Genomic DNA, 17,802 nt, shown 5'->3' with positions numbered 1-17,802 from the left:
GCAAGCAAAGGCATCATTGCCTGAAAAGTAGCATTTGTTGGTCAGTTATCTGAGTAGTGCATTGTGTTTCCTTATTTTATAAACATGAATGGAAAATGGAAAGTGAGGGATATGATTCTAGTGATAATCACAGTTTTCAGAAGGCAGCTGTTCTACCTACAGCAAATGATAGATCTTTTACCCATGTTTGTGATTCCATTGGCTCACGGCGGTTAACTGTGTGTTCTCAAGTGAAAAGAATTAAACAGCACCCTGAAATGAGTAATTCATGTTTGAAGCTTGTGCCTGAAAGGCAAGAACTAAGCAGAGATTTTATAACATCCTTAAGGTCTCTGAATGGAAACGCGCCTATAATGTGGATAACTACCCTTAGACCTTCATGTATTATTAGGCTTCAGGATTTTAATGATGTATATGCCAATAGAAAACTGCCTACATTTCTAAAAAGTCTAATTGAAAATGCAAAGTTTCTTTTTTTCCTTTAGAAGACTGTAATAACTCACGTGGTAATGCTGAACACGTCCGCAAAATCAAAGTTCTGATGGGCAATTTCCCATTTTGGTTCATAAAAATTGTAACATTTATTTTTCATTAACTGTTTGTTTAATAAGCTAAGTTCTTCAAAGCATGAGACCCACAAGGGAAAAAATACAAAAGGGGTTTGTAAAGAAAATAATGAGAGAAGGTTGGAAACGGAATGAGTCCAACAAACAGAGCTGGGCAACTTTGTAACTTGAGCTGCAGCCATTAGCTGGAGCTGCAGAGATGGGTTAGAGACTGACTGACATTATTATGTCTCTGGAGGGGCTTGGTCTCTTTGAGATTCTTTTCTTGGAGGCAGAACAGATTAAAAGGTCTCTCAGTTCAGTCCTTACTGAAGCCTTTGCCCATGATGCCATGAATGAGGTAGGTTTGCTTCAAACATACCAATTAGGAAGTGGACTCCAGCCTGGGTAGCCTATATCCCAAGTTATGTTTCCAATGCAGTTTGGAATCACCTTGCAATTACTACTGAATTTCTTCCTCGTCTGATTAGAGGTGGTGTTTGTGGTGTGGGAAATAGAAAGGAGCAACACTGATTACAGATGCCTCTTTTGGGGTGAATAATGAATTCTTCAAAGCGACGCTTTCTTGACAGGCAGGACCATTTTAACCTGATTCAGGGGAAGAGACCCATCTGCTTTTTTCTCTCTGACCTTTTAGTAGGTTGATGCTGTCTGTCTTCCCTTTTAATAAATTGCAACACAGCTCTCCTATAAAAGAATCCATAAAACATGACTTAGTGCTGTAGCAAAACTATAAAAATCAATTACCAGCACAGCTCCTGCAGGTCTGCGTTAAAATTTCAAAATAAAAGCAGGATTCTCCAGTTTCCTTAGAGAATTGCTTTTCTCTTGATGTTGTCTCTTAGCCCCTACTTCTATTAGTCTTCACTTTAATGACATAATTAAAATGGACTAGAATGTGCTTTCCTTTAAAACATTGTAAATAAAATTATCTTTCTTGTCTGCAAATAAAATAGTATTACTCTAAGTGTTTCTATCTGCTTAAAAACAGTATTGACAAAATTGAAGAACCACACCAAAGTCACAGACCATGAGGGATTTGAGTTTTAAAATTGATGTGTAAGGTAAAAAATTGCTAACTGTCAAAATTACCCTGTGAAGATTCATTAACTTACCCATAGCACACTGTGGGAGCACCTTTTAATAAATCTAAGCCTTTAATGTGGCAAGGAAGATCACTGTTGAGCTCTGAGTAAAGGGTTATCTCAGGTTTAGGCACCATGATAGGTAAAAGAAAATCTTTCAATACTGGGATCTCTCTCCACTTGGTGAGACCTTCACTCCATGAGAGTCATTGAAGTGCATGAAACAAATGACCTGAGGAACCTGCAACTTTGGGCCTCCAGTGAGTCTTGTGTCTGAAAAAGGATCCGTGCGTGAGAAGGTGGGCAACATTTCTTACTGATTTAATTTTTTTTCTTTTTGCTGAATATTATACAGTTAAATTTGCAGACGGCAAAAAAGAAAGGACTGCTGAATATTAGAAATTAAAACACAGGTAATGCCTTTTGGGAGCAAGACCTAGCAAATTTTCAAGAGGCTACAGACTAGTAAGCAATCAGCAAATGTTTGATAATTCAAATACTCAATATTATTGAAAGCCCTTTTTTTGGAAAACACATACTGAAATTAGAAGAATCTTAATTACTAAGATTAAAAAAGTACCCTCAAGTTTTAATGAACAAAAGGTTGATCCTTCTCTACATAAAACCTTCTCCAAAGCAAAGCAATGGCTTAAATTTTCTGTTGAGTGGTGAGTTGAGACAAGCTTCAGAGGGTCAAGCTGAGTCTCCAAGCAAGCTTGTTCTCTTAACCCTCCACTCCCTGGAGGTTCTCTTGTTAGAACTATAGCTCTGATCCTTCTACTTAGGGTATCTGGATCCAGTGATATTCAGCCCTTCCTTGCTGACCACATGCAGTTTTTCTGGATTTATGAAAGGACTGGGTATCTAATCTCAGGTATAAAAAAAACAAAAACAAAACCCAAAACACCCCAAGATGAGCAGTAACATCATTCAGTCATTCAGCTTTCTCTTGATCTGTTTTTGAGAGTGCCTCTCAGAGCTGAGTAACTACTCTGTACTTAGGTTGCTGGGCCCTGAAGACCGAGGCCCAGGAATCATGATGCAGTAACTTTGAGTCATTGAGAGTGTTTATTCTGGGCATGTGACTTGGGATACCAAGCACACAAGGAAGGAGGCGAGAAATCTTGAGAAAAACAACAATCCAGGAAAAATGATTAAACGTGGTTTCTCCTCCATTTGGGGAAAATTTTGTATAAGATGTTATTCCCTTAGAGCTATTCTGTCCTGCCTTCACCTTGATGCCTCCACTGGAATGAAGAGGAGCACAGAGAGTCCGTCTTTACTAAGGGACCTTCACCTACCTTACCTAGCACAGTGCTTGACAATTAGCACATGCTAGACACACATTTAAAAATTAATATGCTGAAGTTTATAGGTTATGAATAGGAAAGGAAAGCCGATCATGTACACAGTATTTGAAGTCACACTCCCTTCCTGCCGCACCCTGCGTGCCGTTCAGAACTTCCCTCCAAACAGCATCTTGGCCCTCCTTCCTGCTTTCTGCACTCCCACGCCCCACCCCATCTGTGATATTTCGCAATGGGCTATGGCTGAACTCCGGCCAACTGGCTTCGCCACAGTACAATGAAGTTTCACTGAACTGAAAATGTATTTAAAGTCCCAGAATTTATAATAATTATATAGGTTTTTTAAAAAAATTGAGGTATAGTTGATTTGCAATACTGAACATAGCATAGTAATTCAGCTTTTTTGCAGATTATATTTCATTACAAGTTATCATAAATATGGAATATATTTCCCTGTGCTGTACAGTAATTATTGCATATGTATTTTTCGTAGAATATTTTGTATCTGCTAATCTCATAATCCTAATTTATCCCTCTCTCCTTCCTCTGCTTTCTGCTTTGGTAACCATAAGTTTGTTTTCTATGTCTGTTTTCTGTTTTGTATATCAGTTCAGTTGTATTATTTTTTAGATTCCACACAGTGATATTATATAGTATTGTGATATCATATAGTATTTGTGGGCTTCCCAGGTGGCACTAGTGGTAAAGAATCCACTTGCCAATGCAGGAGATGTAAGAGACATAGGTTCAATCCCTGGGTTGGGAAGATCCCCTGGAGGGAGACAGGGCAACCCACTCCACAATTCTTGCCTGGAGAATTCCACGGACAGAGAAGCCTGGTGGGCTACAGTCCAGAGTCACAAAGAGTTGGACGTGACTGGAGCCACCTAGCATGCACGTGTAGTATTTGTATTTCTCGATCTGACTTACTTCACTAAGTATAACATTCTCCAGGTCCATCCGTGTTGCTGCAAGTTACATTTCATTCTTTTTTATGACTGAGTCGTGTTCTGTTCTATGTGTATGTGTATATGTGTGTGTGTGTTATACGTATGTATGTTTATCTCACTTCTTCCTAACCCAGGCATCTGTTGATGGGCATTTGGCTTGTTTCCATGCCTTGGTTATTGTAAATAGTGTTGCTCTGAACACTGAGGTACATGTATATTTTGATTTAGAGTTTTTGTTTTTTGGATATTGACTCCCTGTTGGTTGCATCATTTGCAAACATTTTCTCCCATTCCATAGGTTGTCTTTATTTTGTTGATGGTTTCCTTTGCTGTGCAAAGTATTTACATTTTATTAAATCCCATTTGTTTATTTTCACTTTTACTTATATAAGTTTTAAATTTTAATAAATGCATAACATTTTTCAATACCCCTTAATGTACCTGGAGATTAAAACTGTAATTCCAGATTTGAAATGCATATATATGTATAATTTTAATAAATACAGCCCTTTAAACATTTTTCCTGAGTTGGTTCTCATGGTGAGAAGGTTATGGTAGTCCTAATGATAGTCCAGTCTATCTATCTGGAGCTTCTTGACGTATATGCCGTGTTTAGGAAAGGCAGTCCCATTTCTGGCTTCCATATCACGTTATACCTTCTAATCTTTCTCCAGCTATACTTTGCCTCACTTTACCAGGAGATGTGTGACCTTGGCCTCAGATCAGGGTGTGTTCCTCTTCTGCCACTGTGTGGTCTTTCTTATAAGTATGGGATCCTCTTTCTTTCCCATCTTTGGGTGGTTGAGTGTTTAAATGGTAACATTAACTCACTGTATGATCCTTTTCAATTATTTTGGATTTTCTTACTGGCCTTTAGCTTCTTTTCAAGCTTCACTTCTTATCTATGTTTTTCCCACTGCCACAGAGTATCTGTCTGAGAACATGGCCTCATTCATTGGATATCTAGTATTCCCCCCCTATCCTAACTCAATGACCTCTTCAGATGGAAACTCTGCTGTCTTATAGTCTTTCTATTAACTTTAATCTGCTCCAACCATTGCTGATATGATAGCATTTGGTGGAAAAAAGAAAAAATGGAAAAGGTTCAACAGGTATTAGTTCTCCCCAAATGGATTCATAATGCTTATTAATTGCATTAGCACTCTCCAATGTCTGGCTTCTATCATTAAACATTGTGAGATTTATTCATGTGGCTCCATGTAGCTGTAGACTGCATATTCTCATTGCTCTATTGTTATTTCGCTGTGTGAATATACCACGGTGCATTTCTCTTGGGTGTAGATAAAATAATAGACTCACTAAGTTACAAGTATGCCTATGTTCATCTTTAGGAGATAATGCTCGTTTTCCAAAGTGGTTGTACCAAATGTTTCATCCACCAGCAATATATGGGAATGCCAGCTGTTCTATGTTCTCACCAGTACTTGGTATTTTCTGTCTCTTGTTATGTTCATCTGGTGGATGTAATTTTATTATCTTTAATTTGATCCAAATATTGGAGTATATGCTAGAGGTTTCCTGGCGGTCCTTTAACCCAGTATCTAGTCATGATCTGAACAGTTAGCTTTTACAGTGTCTTTTATGTAGAATTGTGTCTCCTCCTTGGTCTGCCTCTCTCCTTTTAAAAGATGAGATGCTTCATAAATCAGGAATAAAGTTACTTTAACCACTTTAAAGTTTCTTTATTTTAGCCTTAAAATTGAATTAACATGGAGACACAATAATCTGCTGTTTCTTTGTAACATTAACTCTAGCATAATAGTCTTATTCTGAACCATACACTGAGACTTTAAAGATCACTCTGTACCAACAAACCGTTCTATAACTTCTGTAATGGCCATTGACGAAAAGCAATAATAACTGACCTTAAAGTTACCTCTTTGGTGCCTTTTACCCTACTGCAGTATAAAGACTACTTAATTCTGTGTACTCAGTGATCCCCAGCTTAATGTGTGAATTCAAAGACATAAATAAGAGAACTAACTACAGGATATGTATTCACTATCTTCATGGTTCTTTCAGAATTGGGGAAACATGATGAATCCATGTGTACAAATCACAAAATAATAAAATGAATATGCAATCAGTTGTAAAATATGATGCTCTAATGGTAATTGCTAAGGTCTTTAATATTACTATTATACTGTATTGCAAATTTTTGTTTAGTTGTTTCCCATACTAGATACGGGTTTCCCAGGAGTGGTAAGGAATCCACCTGCTAATGCAGAAGACATGGGTTTGATCCCTGGATCAGAAAGATCCCCTGAAAAAGGAAATGGCAACCCACTCCAGTATTCTTGCCTGGGAAATCCCATGGACAGAGGAGTCTGGCAGGCTACAGTTCGCAGAGTGGTTAAAGAGCGGAACACAGCTTGGAGACTGAACAACAACAACACTAGACATACATTCCGTGAAGACAAGGGCCGTGCCTGTCTTCTTCATTACTGTACTCTCAGTGCTAGTACAGTGCCGGGTATGTTGTAGAATTCAATATATGTTTATGAGGCTAAACTGAAGGAAGGCAGAACACGAGTTAGAGTAAGTAGCCAGAGAAAAATGCTTAAGATTCAGGTAGACAAAAAGGAAAGGGCGTGTTTTCTAGGCAGACAACATACACCAGCTTTATACTAGCATTTCCTTTTATTGCTTTAATCCTTTATATTAAAAAAATCACATCATTATCCCAATTCATTTCCCCAGGAGACCATATAAGTATATGGGACTCAATGAAGTAGATAAAGTATCGAAAAGATACGGCCTTGTTCACAAAGAAACCCATTAACTCTGAAGATAACAAATAATACAGGAAAGTAAAGAGGTAAGTGGAGGGGTGAAGCCATCTAGCTGAGTTTCAGTTTGGAATCAGAACAAGGGAGGACTAGAATCAGGAAGGGCTAGGAGTTCTGCACCTGCAGTTTCTGAGGATTACAATCTTGATATCAAGGGGGAAGTTAAAGCTGGGCTCACTGATTGAGGCCAGGAGGGTAACGTGAGTCTTCTCAACTTGTCAAAGGAGGAAGAAAATTGTTGCTTGGGATTCAGGTGTGGCTGAGGGAAGCTCAATAAAATACACTCAGCTTTATAAAATGACTGAGCTTGGATGTTCTCAATGAAACCGTGGAGCAGGAACATAAGCCTCCATCAGATGTTTAGTTGGATTGGGAGTCCTGGTGAGGGGGCTGAGTAGAGGCAACAGCAAAACTTAGAGAGAAGGCAGTGTGGGGAGAACAGGATGGAAGGAGGGAGAGAAGGAAAGTCTCAAGAAAAGTGAGATACACATAAAGTTTTCAAAGAACAAAGAAACTCAATACTAGGTAAACGTAAAGGAGGATAGAATGGCAAAACAACCCCCCCAAAAAACCCTACAGTTGATTCTTGAACAATGTGGGAGTTAGGGGTGCTGATTCCTTGTGCAGTAGAAAATTACATATAACTTTTGACTCACCCCAACTTAATTACTGTTGACAAGAAGCATTACCAACAACACAAACAGTTGATTAACACGTATTTTGTATGCCATGTGTATATCTACATGTTTTATGCATTCAGAACATACTAATGTTTCTTTATTGTTATTTCAAGGCTGTACAATTTGTGATTTTTTTCAAGTTGTTGCAATATTTTTTCAGTATGTTTATTGAAAAAAATCCACAAACATGCAGACTTGCACAGTTCAAACCTGCACAGTTCAAAGGTCATGGTATAGGTTATTCTCATGTGTGTGTCAGTTGCTCAGATGCCATTTCCTTCTCCAGGGAATCTTCCTGACCCAGGAATCAAACCTAGATTCCCTGCATTGCATGCAGATTCTTAACCATCTGAATCACCAGGGAAGCCCCAGGTTACTCTCATACGTGAACCTAAATGAAAAAAATTTGAATAGACATCTAATACTCAAAACTCATCACTTCATATCTGTTTTATGGCATTTTCTTATTACCTGCTCTTCTGTGGTTATTTGCATCTATTGCATGTGTATAGTAGAAACACCATATAAAGCTATTGCAATCCTTTCTTGATTCCATATTCAGGCATGTCATGTTAGTTGCTTGAAATTGGCCATGATAGAAGTATCTACACCAAAGAAATCAATAAACACTACAAATCAAATCCTGATTTATTGTGTTGTTGGTTGTCTAAATTTAAGAAAGTGAGGTAGAAAATATTAGTAAAGCAGATTAAGCAAAAAGGAATATTGAGTTTATGACTATCATGTTGTGAATAATACAGAAACTTGAGGAAATATTTTATAGTATTAAAAAATATTATCCAACTTAGTAAAGAAGTTGCTCACATTCTTAATGAATGAGTGGGTCTGTGACACACAGCTTTGTTTCACTTTTGTCTTACTCATTCTGTGCTGTGCTAGTCAGTCATATCTGACTCTGCGAATTATGGACCGTAGCCCACAAGCCACTTCTGTCCATGAGGTTCTCCAGGCAAGAATACTGGAGTGGGCTCCCATTTCTTCCTCCAGGGGATCTTCCTGACCAAGGGATTGAATCTGTGTCTCCTTGAATTGTCAGGTGGGTTCTTTACCACTGAGCCACCCTGGAAGCCCTGCTGAGCTATTGGGGGAAGCCCTGTCTTACTCATTAACATAAATATAAATATCAACCACGTTTATATGTAAACTATATTTATTCATCAATTACAGCCATTGGTTGACTACAAGTACAAGATTCAGGAAAAATTAATGAAAAGTATTGTGTGAGAATCAATTGGTTATATGAAATTTACAAAAAGTAAAACAATATGACACTGAAAGACGAACTCCCCAGGTTGGTAGGTGCCCAAGATGCTACAGGAGAAGAATGGAGAAATAAGTCCAGAAAGAATGAACAGATGGAGCCAGGTGAAAACAACGTCCAGTTGTGGATGTGACTGGTGATGGAAGTAAAGTCTGATGCTGTATGGAACAATATTATATAGGAACCTAAAAGGTTAGGTCCATGAATCAAGGTAAATTGGTGAATTTGTGGGGGAGAGAGTGGTCTCGCCGTCCTATTCCTCCGCCATCTTGTTCTTTCTCCTGAATCAAGGTAAATTGGAAGTGGTCAAACAGGAGATGGCAAGAGTGAACATTGATATTTTAGGAATCAATGAACTAAAATGGACTGGAATGGGCAAATTTAGTTCAGATGACCATTATATCTATTACTGTAGGCAAGAGTCCCTGAGAAGAAATGGAGTAGCCATCGTAGTCAACAAAAGAGTGCAAAATGCAGTACTTGGGTGCAATTTTCAAAAATGACAGAATGATCTCTGTTCGTTTCTAAGGCAAACCATTCAAGATCACAGTAATCCAAGCCTATGTCCCAACCAGTAATGCTAAAGAATCTGAAGTTGAATGGTTCTATGAAGAACTACAAGACCTTCTAGAACTAACACCCAAAAAGGATGTCCTTTTCATCATAGGGGACTGGAATGCAAAAGCAAGAAGTCAAGAGATATCTTGAGTAATGGGCAAATTTGGCCTTGGAGTACAGAATGAAGCAGGGCAAAGGCTAATAGAGTTGTACCAAGAGAACACACTGGTCATAGCAAACATCCTCTTCTAACAACACAAGAGAATACTCTACACATCACCAGATGGTCAATACTGAAATCAGATTGATTATATTCTTTGCAGCAAAAGATGAAGAAGCTCTATGCAGTCAGAAAAAAACAAGACCGTGAGCTGACTATGGCTCAGACCATGAAATCCTTATTGCCAAATTCAGACTTAAACTGACGAAAGTAGGGAAAACCACTAGGCCATTCAGGTATGACTTAAATCAGATCCCTTATAGTTATACAGTGGAAGTGACAAATAGAACTACAGACTGGTTCCAAATTGGGAAAGGAGAACACCAAAGCTGTATATTGTCACCCCGCTTATTTAACTTATATGCAGAGTACATCATGAGAAACGCTGGGCTGGAAGAAGTACAAGCTGGAATCAAGATTGCCAGGAGAAATATCAATAACCTCAGATACACAGATGACACCACCCTTATGGCAGAAAGTGAAAAACTAAAGAGCCTCTTGATGAAAGTGAAAGTGGAGAATGAAAAAGATGGCTTAAACTCAACATTCACAAAACTAAGATTGTGGCATCTGGTCCCATCACTTCATGGCAAATTGATGGGGAAACAATGGAAACAGTAACAGACTTTATTTTCTTGGGCTGCAAAATCACTTCAGATAGTAACTGCAGTCATGAAATTAAAAGATGCTTGCTCCTTGGAAGAAAAGTTATGACCAACCTAAACAGCATATTAAAAAGCAAAGACATTATTTTGCCAACAAGGGTCTGTCTAGTCAAAGCTATGGTTTTCCCAGTAGTCACGTATGGATGTGAGATTTGGATTGTAAAGAAAGCTGAGCACTGAAAGATTGACGCTTTTGAACTGTGGTGTTGGAGAAGACTCTTGAGAGTCCTTGGATTGCGAGGAGGTCAAACCAGTCAATCCTAAAGGAAATCAGTCCTGAATATTCACTGGAAGGACTGATGCTGAAGCTCCAATACTTTGGCCACCTGATGTGAAGAACTGATTCATTGGAAAAGTCCTCGATGCTAGGAAAGATTGAAGGCAGGCAGAGAATGGGATGACAGAGGATGAGATGATTGGATGGCATCACTGACTGATGGACATGAGTTTGAGTAAGCTCTAGGAGTTGGTGATGGACAGGGAAGCCTGGTACGGTGCCGTCCATGGGGTTGCAAAAAGGTGGGCACGACTGAGTGACTGGACTGAACTGAACCAAATATTGCATATTTTATTATTATTTGTGAATTTTGTGTTATACATCCATTACATCAACAAGATTTATGATATCTACATATGTTTTTATATATTCCAGGAATAGGCTGGAAAGACCACATTGAAATTATATAATAAATGTAATTGTTGGAGACTGAAAATAATAGGCTAGTTGTTTATTAATCCTGCAGAATTGGACATGATTAAGAGAGAAGTGGGAGAAGGCAATGGCACCCCACTCCAGTACTCTTGCCTAGAAAATCCCATGGATGGAGGAGCCTGGTAGGTTGCGGTCTATGGGGTCGCTAGGAGTCGGACACGACTGAGCGACTTCACTTTCACTTTTCACTTTCACGCATTGGAGAAGGAAATGGCAACCCACTCCAGTGTTCTTGCCTGGAGAATCCCAGGGACGGGGGCGCCTGGTGGGCTTCCGTCTATGGGGTCGCACAGAGTCGGACACTACTGAAGTGACTTAGCAGCAGCAGCAGCAGCAAGAGAGAAGTGAGAAAAAAACAACACAGGCTAGGATCTTGTTACATAAGCAGTAGGGAGAAAGAGGTCAGATTTTTGAGAAGCTACTATGAGGAATTTGGACAAAGAAGATCTTTAGCATAGTTTGCTGTGGATTATAACATAATTCATATTTGAATTTAGTAAAATTTATGTATTTTCTTCTTTTTAGACACTTGTGGTTCTTTTGAATACCTAAACTCTGATAGGCATGAAGCAGTTGAGTTCTATATAATTAGATCACATAGCATTTTGGTAATATAGGTATGATTTGAAGGTAATATTGTGATATTGTAATATTGCTCACTGTGAACAAATAATGCCAGACTTACTTTGATTCCCCTTGGGATAGGGTAGCTGCACAAGCATGTCTTGAGAACAACAAAAGAAACAACAATACTATTATTACTACTCTTAATTATCATTTTTATATTTTTGGCAGCTATTCTACGTTCTTTAGATGACATTGATTAGTTTAATTAATCATCGCAACAAACAAATGAAGCAGATACAAATAATTTAATATCATCATTTACAAATCAGGAAATAGACCCAGATGGGGAGAAACTTGCTCCAAAGCACATAGGTAGCAAAGTCTAGTGGGATTAGAATCCAGGCAGCTTATCCCTGAGGGTCACATTGTAATGCTACAAAACCACCAAGCATTACTATAGTAGCATAAAATTCCTCTTGTTTTTGGTTTGTAAAGGGCATCGATATATATCAGAAGATGGTTCTCTGTCCAGGTGTCAGAAAGTTGCCTTATTTGATTTTACTGACTGATTTCATAAAAGCATTTCTTGAATATCTGGTTGTTTAACAGAATGTCACAGGGGAGATACAAATGAATAAAATATGACTTCATGTTTGAGGAGCTTGAAGTCCAGACACTTGCTTTTTTAAAAAAAATCAATCTCTTGAATGAAGTCAAGAGGCAAGTCAAGTATGTTCCAAAACTTGCACAGGATTTTAAAAGAATTCAAATTTAAAAAACTCCTAACAGTTCCCACTACTAATATTCTTAAACTAATCATTGTCACCAGGATAAACTTTACGGTTTGCATATTCAAACCAAGTACAGGACTGGGGGAAAAAAAAAACCTGCTTTCATGTCTGCTTCTATATAACATAAGTAGATGTTTTAGCATTAATCTCAGGACTAGAGTGCTATTGACAGGTCATAGTAAAGAAATAACATGTCCAGAATGAGAGCTTTTCTTTTTTTTTCCTTTGGTGCTCTGCAGTGGTCAACCACCTTGGCAATATTCTTTTCAGTTCAGGCTGTAACAGCTTAAGAGAAACATTGAAAAATGTGACTGGGACACATGGAAAAGGGTAACTAAACCAAGTCATATGAAGAATGATTGAAGGAATTGAGGATGTTTAGCCTGGACATGGAAGAGTCACAGAGTATAGAGGATCAGATTCCAAAATATTTGGAGCGTTGTCTTGTAGAAGAAGCAGTGAACTTCTGAGCGGCTCCAAAAGCAAAACTAGTACAAACCACCTGAAGGTTATCTTAGGTTAGCAAAATAAAGCTGAAAGGGTTGAGCTAGTAAAAAAACAGATTGGACTTCCATAGTCTGGAGGCTCTAGAGAGTGTTATGAAGAGGGAGGCTTGGGGAGGGGGCGCTGTTGAACAGCATCATGTTGAAAACATCTTCCAAAATTAAAAACACATGATTTATAATGATACCACACAAACAGTTCCCTAGGGGACATGTAGGAAGACCATATATTACACAAACAAGTGAAAATTGCACAATTAATCTACAAGTAATGGTTATTCTTCCTAGAAGCAAAGGAAGCAGTGATGTTTAGGTCATAGAAAGAGGAGAAATAAGGGGCCTGTGCAATTGCTTTGGGCATCCGAAGTCCAGGAACAGTGGGCATAAGTCATGGGATATCTACTCTGCCCCACGGAGAACAGGGCTTCTTTAGAGATAAAGAAGTGAACAGAGAAGAAATACAGGTTCACCCTGGATGCCACTTTAAATCCTTCAGCACAGTGCCTAGCAGTCATAAAAAAGCAAGCACAAGTCAGCAAAGCCTTTCCAGAGATGATAAACAGAAACAGAACAAATTTCTCCCTTCTACATAAAAGCTACATCCACGTGCTGCCTCTGCTAAGAGTTAAGGGCAAAAACTCTGGCACATGGATCTTCAGGTAATTTACAAAAGCCAAGTTAATAATTGGCAAGTAGACACTTAAAGATAGAATATTTAAAGAGAATCCCATTAAGGCCAGAAGAACCTGATGAGACCTGGTAGAAGAGACCGTTCTGGCTTATCAAATATAGGAAAAGAAAAGAAAATGGATTGAGACTGCAATCAAGACAAAGCCCAGTGGAGAGTCAAGAGGAGTTAAGGGGAAGAGACTTTTGCGTAGCAGATGAAATCTGGCAATTTTTTAAAAGTTGCTTCTTCCCCACTAGCCAACCAGCTTCCACGAGTCTCAAGCATTCTTTCTGACTTATTTCATGAACATTTCCTTCTTTTTCTGGAGTGGTCAGAGCCCCAGGGAATCTCTCTCTCTCTCTCCTCCCCCCTTGCCCCCAACCTGTGGGACGTTGAATGAGAGCCAGAGTGTTGTCTGCGTAAAGAAAAATCGCAAAACCACAAATTGCAGAAAATCGTTACTGCCAAAAATCGAAGGGAACATACAATATCACCAGGCCTCTTAAAAAGCAATTGTGCATTTTACAGGCCTCTGGATAATTCAGGTTTGTTTGGCAACTTTCTCACCCATACCACCCAGAAGACAGTTCTCCCACCAGAGGCAGTGGTCCTAAAGAATATGTGTAGTTGAAAAGAAACAAAAAATGTGAGTACAAGTCTTTCCAGGAGGACGATATGGCTCCATATAGTTCTTTTCCTTCTATTGTGAAATATTGATTTTAAGACCCAAAGTTTGCTTCCAGAGTCCCTGGGACTTCCACAGAAAAACAGCAAGTGCCTCCAATAATTAATAAGAAGGATCCTTTGAAGATAGAAAGCATTTTTCGATGATAAAATCTTTCTGAAAAGTTATGCTGTTATCACAAGCACCCTTAGACGGAGGTAAGAAAACGTTTTTTTTCCCAGTTTATTCTCTACCCCACCATAATACGGATACTTAGAAATTGAGAGGTTAACTAAAATTCTCAAAAGTCATACCATTTCTGAGGGAGTGGTCCGGGACTCAGACACGCACCTTCTTGTTCTTTCTCCAGAGCTCCTTTTGTCACCTGCCCTTTTGCTGCAGTGAGCACACCTTCCTGGCTTGCGTAAGGCTGCCCTCCCTCCCCCAGAGTGGGGCTGGGGTGTTACTTGGCGCATATACATTCCCAGGACCTTTACTTGCAAAGCCTCCTGCCAGTCACTGTGGATGGAAGCCTTGTTTGAATGGAGTGCTGATTAGGTGGTTCTCCATTTGTACTGACTGTATAATACAATCATCATTAGGACACAAGGCCAACTCCAGAGGGGACCATTGAGTCTGGCTGCCAAAATGAACCCCAGTCACAATAGTCTGATGATTTGAACGTGTTTCCATGACTCCACAGATCAGACCAACTTTGTGCCAGTTGCTCTGAGATGATGTGTACATAGATGGTATAAAATTTTAAGAATTAATAAACTAGGTCACCAAGCATTTTGTGTGTCCTTAAGAAAAAAATGTAAAAATAAAATGATCACAAATTACCCAAAGCGAAATAACTAGATTTCCACCCCCCACCCTCAATCTAGGAGGTTAAAGGTGTTTTCAACTGAAATTTTGATCAAGAGATCTTGAGTTGACAGTCATATGTGTGTTTATAGTTGCATATTTGCATATAATGCCTTAAAATGCTGCTTAAAATTGCCCTTCACTTCATTTTCACCATGAACATATATCAACCATGTTTTAGGATTTAACATTAAATTATTTAAAAGCAGTGTAAATGTAATAACCAGACTGTATGAAAAAGATCTGCCAAATATGAATATTCATGGAAGGAACACAGGTGGTATTTCCCCAATGGCATTCTATGTTCAAAAGAGAAAGTACAGTCAAAAGTTACCCTTTATACAATACTCATGATAGCACATGAAAAGGAAGATTGCTCATAAAATCTAGAATGACTCTATTGGTAAAAGCTGCTTAAATCATTTATAACATGAAGGTGTCTTGATAATGCAATAAAGACCAAAACAGTATAACACAGAACTTGACATTTTACAAATTCCAGTGAGTGCATAATACTTAGACATAAAATGTAAATGATTTTAAGGGTGATGTTTCTTGTGATGACATTTAGACATTTGGGAAATAGCTGTGGGAGCAATTTCTTCTAGAGAACAGACAAAAGACATCATCCTCAGTAAAAACTAAGTTTTTCTTACAGTTCACCTGAACACATCATTGATCTCAGGGTCTGAATGAGTCAAAGAGAATTTATTAGAACATGTATAATATGTATAATTTAAGTGAGACCTCTGGATTCTCTCTGGTCCAAGATGTCTAATTAAATACTTCAGTGACTGCTGAGATGCACCTTCCAGTAGAGATTCTGTGTGCATCAGGAGCTGGGCATTGTTGGTCTCCTACTTACTTATCTGTAGTGACAAGAAACTCATTACCATTTAAATTACTATTGAATAGCTAGAGTCTTCATATTGAATCCACATTTATCCTCTGCTTTTTGAACTTGCATAATAGAGTCTAGTGTGACTGGTGGCAATTTTCTGTTTTAAGAATTTGTGATATATGTTGCAAGGTAAGGAACATCAGATGTCTTTGTTCTTAGATTCCCATAATCAAATTATTCCAGAGGCAGATGGAATGTTCATATTATCTGGTTAAAATTATTAGACACATTTTAATTTAAAACAGAAAAAATAATCACATCCTAATTCTCAAAGGCAAAACTCTAAAATACTCAGAACTGCCAGTTCAGACCTGGTATAATTTTATTTTGTCTTTTAAAACAGAGGGGGTTTGTACTTTGGGTAGGGACACTGAGAGTACCAAGAATAAAGAAATGTAATACTCAAGAGAGTCATTCTAGAAAGAACACCGATCTAGAGAGTGGCCGTAATGTAGCACACACAGGAAAGAATTATTAAGATAACTCCAATATTGTTAAATGGAAAACAATCTGTGACTACAAGGATCAACTGGACAAAGAGGAATAGTCAGCTATTTGTGAGTGAACTTGAATATTCAAAAGCATGCTGTCACACTCTCATAATGTCTCAAAGAATACTGTCTAATTCTTTCCTCCTTACTTTTTTCTAGCCTTCTTTTAGAGGTAACCTGCTCACAACCACATCCAGGTTCAATCTGCTTCCTAAATGGTTTATAAAATGTTCCACAACGTTACACAAATCAAGAGTGTGAAATATTAGATTTAAACTGCATTTGTTGAGCCAGACTTGAAAAATTCAGCCATGTGAGATGGGAGCCTTAAAGATTTGGAGCTTTTAGGAATTAGAGCTAGAAGGCGATACCATTTCAAGGAGGAAATGTACTTACATTTTACTGCAAGTGAAATGCCTGTCTTTAAATGGCAGCCTCTGAAACAAAGAGAGAAAGAAACTGTGTTAAAAAAATGCAGAGTGACCAATTGCAAGTGAATTGCCTCCGAAGGTGCAGCCTTTGAATATGTTTTCTCATTTGAAAAAATGAGAAGCTTAGAGATGAAACCATTTTTATTGGGAAACTCCTCTTGGAGGCAGAGAGAGCTGCAGTCTGCAGAGCAAGCATGGGAGTCAATCGTGGTGCCTCACTGCACACTCAGCTCCCTGTCCCGAACATCCTCTAATGTTGAGATTCCTGATGCTCACTTGTTCCCCAGGTCTGATCCTGGGGAGAGGAGATATGGAGTCTGGTTGCACAGGCTGATGGCTCAGTTCATCATCCTCTTGCTTCTGGTTCGTACTCACTGTGCACCCTGTTCTTGAAGGCCCAGGTCGGACCCTTTGTTCCATTAACTGAAACTCCTCCTGAAAATTATGATTTTCTCAATTCATGCTTATTGGGATAAGTGGACAAGTTTTCTTTTCCAAGAAAACTTTTCCAAGTTTTCTGGGGGCAGGGGGAGGTTGAAATCAATGCCAAGTTTCTCTTTATTCAAGATGGCAGTGAAAAAAGAGGGATGATTAGACTGTGCCCATGCTTGAAGGGAGTCTGCCAGTTGTGCCGGCAATTTGTTCAGGGTGGCAGCCCACCAGACAATTTGCTTCCAAATCCATTTTTAACAAATCTATTGTGGCTATATCCAAAAGGGTATTTTTCAGGATCGTAGGTTTATTGAGAATGGCAGATAAGTCCCCATGATTGATGTGAAGTGTTTGGGTTGTGAGACTCAAATGATCCCAGTCATCTCCCAGCCTGAGCAGTCAAGTCACAATGTCCTCAGCCTGACAAGAAGATCCTGTCACTCGTCACGCCACCCACATGGATCTGGATGAGTCAGATGAGTCACCTCAGTGAGCAATATTTTTCCAGCCTCTGCCATTTTTAGTAATAGCATGACTTTGGCAAATTGATTCAATGCTTTGGGATGGAGAGAAATAAAAATAGTGGCTACTTCAAAGAACTGATGTGAAGGTTAAATAAGATAATACGTATCGAATAGTAATATAAGGCT

The 17,802-nt window shown here is 38.7% G+C and overlaps 1 protein-coding gene across 1 annotated transcript in view; it reads right to left on the bottom strand.

Moving 5' to 3' along the window:
* ANKFN1 (ankyrin repeat and fibronectin type III domain containing 1) overlaps nucleotides 1-16,715 on the bottom strand; it is a 303,707-nt gene extending 286,992 nt beyond the window's left edge. Inside the window, exon 1 of the mRNA XM_055399005.2 lies at nucleotides 16,686-16,715. The gene's annotated coding sequence lies outside the window, so the exon portion shown is untranslated. The remainder of the gene's footprint in view (nucleotides 1-16,685) is intronic.
* Nucleotides 16,716-17,802: the final 1,087 nt, after the last annotated feature.

This window comes from Moschus berezovskii, chromosome 20 (assembly GCF_049115385.1).
Source record: "Moschus berezovskii isolate FMDL1 chromosome 20, NW_MosBer_1.0, whole genome shotgun sequence".
NCBI lineage: Eukaryota > Metazoa > Chordata > Mammalia > Artiodactyla > Moschidae > Moschus > Moschus berezovskii.
The sequence above is the reverse complement of the archived record's forward strand: the minus strand, read 5'-3'. Positions and strand labels throughout refer to the sequence as shown.